Source organism: Jaculus jaculus, chromosome 12 (genome assembly GCF_020740685.1).
Source record: "Jaculus jaculus isolate mJacJac1 chromosome 12, mJacJac1.mat.Y.cur, whole genome shotgun sequence".
Classification (NCBI taxonomy): Eukaryota; Metazoa; Chordata; class Mammalia; order Rodentia; family Dipodidae; genus Jaculus; species Jaculus jaculus.
In genome coordinates, this window is record NC_059113.1 from 68,370,818 (window position 1) to 68,372,432 (window position 1,615).

Genomic DNA, 1,615 nt, shown 5'->3' on the forward strand with positions numbered 1-1,615 from the left:
GGATTAGACATTCAAAGTTCTTGCCTGTATCATGGTAAATTCAAGGACAGCTTGGGCTATGTGAGACCCTGTTGTAAGGATGAGGGGCAGGAGAGAGAGAGGGTGTACCTTTAAGAGACTTCATGGATCCTTGGGACAGTCTGTAGGGGTGGAAAAAGCTTCTGGTTGGCAATGGTGAAAAAGTAAGAACCTTAGTTCCCGAGAGCAGTAGGCTGGCAAGCCAGAAGTGGGTTGACCTAGTAGCTGGAAGAGGACTCTTTCTCAGGTTGTAGTGTTGATGTTTTGTAGTTGCTGTTGTATCAACTGGCCAGACTGTTCACAGAAAGATGGTGTGTGAAAAATGTGAAAAAAAACTTAATACGGTTATGAAAGAATTCATGAAAGGATGGTGCAAGGAATACCACAGAGAGTAGTGGAAGAAAGCTTAATAAAAATAAAGTTTGTGGGGGGGAGGTATTATCATGGGATAATTTTTATAATTATGGAAAATGTTAATAAAAATAGTGAAAATAAAAAATAAATAAATAAAAAATAAACAGAAAAAAATAAAGCTTTGACTTAAAAGAAAAAGCAAGATTTGATCTATATGGAAAAAATAAGTTCTCCACTTACAGAATTTGTAAAAGCTCTATACACCAACCTGATTCTCATTACTGCCAGGGCTGTGCCAACAACAACAAAAAAAGGCATCTGTGCAATGTGTAGCAAAAAGGTCTTGGTTTCCAAAAACTACAAACAGACTGCTGTGTAGGCGTACTGATGAAGTTTCTGCCTTTCTGTGATTTTATGTCCTACTTTGAATTTCCAAGGCACAACATAGATGTTCATCTTACAGAATGACCCAGGTCAAGACAAATAATTAAGTTTAAACCAGAAAAGTTGATCAATGTTCTGTTCTTTTGCTCTCAAGAAGTTCTGTATAGCAATGTTTTAACCAGTTCTGCCTTAAGTGGCTATTTTTCTTATGAGCGTTTTATTGAACTAGAATAAGTGACAAAATTAATGAAAAAATATTCCCGAGTTCCGTGTGCACTTTTGTTTATGAGAGAAAGAGAATTGGTGTGCCAGGACCTCCAGCTACTGCAATTGAATTCCAGACGTATGTGCCACCTTGTGCATATGTGCAACCTTACATGCTTGTGACAGCTTATGTGGAACCTGGAGAGTCAAGCATGGTTCCTTAGGCTTCACAGGCAAGTGCCTTCACCACTAAGCCACCTCTCCAACCCTGTTGTACTTTTTATTTAACATTATTCATATCATGCTTGCTGACCTACTATATTTATAGATATTGTGAAAGTGAGGAGATATTTTGCTCTGAACCTAACATCTAGACTTCAGAGTTCCTCTACCTTGTCCTGTACTGATGTCATAGTTCTTGAAACCAACAGTCCTTTAATTAATTACCATTTAATTGTTTGTTTAAATGTTTGGAGCTAATATTGCTGAATTGTTCCTTGGGATTTTTGTTTCTTTTGATGTGCTGGAATTAAACCTAGGGCTTTGCTATGCTATACCAGCACTCTGCTGCACTGCTGAGCTGGGTCACTAGCCCCTGACTGGTTCTTTATCATTCCGACCAAAATCAAAGACAAGTTGTGGTTTGGGGTTTTAT

At 38.1% G+C, this 1,615-nt stretch overlaps 1 pseudogene; it reads left to right on the top strand.

Moving 5' to 3' along the window:
* The first annotated feature begins 326 nt into the window (after positions 1-326).
* On the top strand, positions 327-751 carry LOC101610749 (annotated as a pseudogene).
* The last annotated feature ends 864 nt before the right edge of the window (positions 752-1,615 follow it).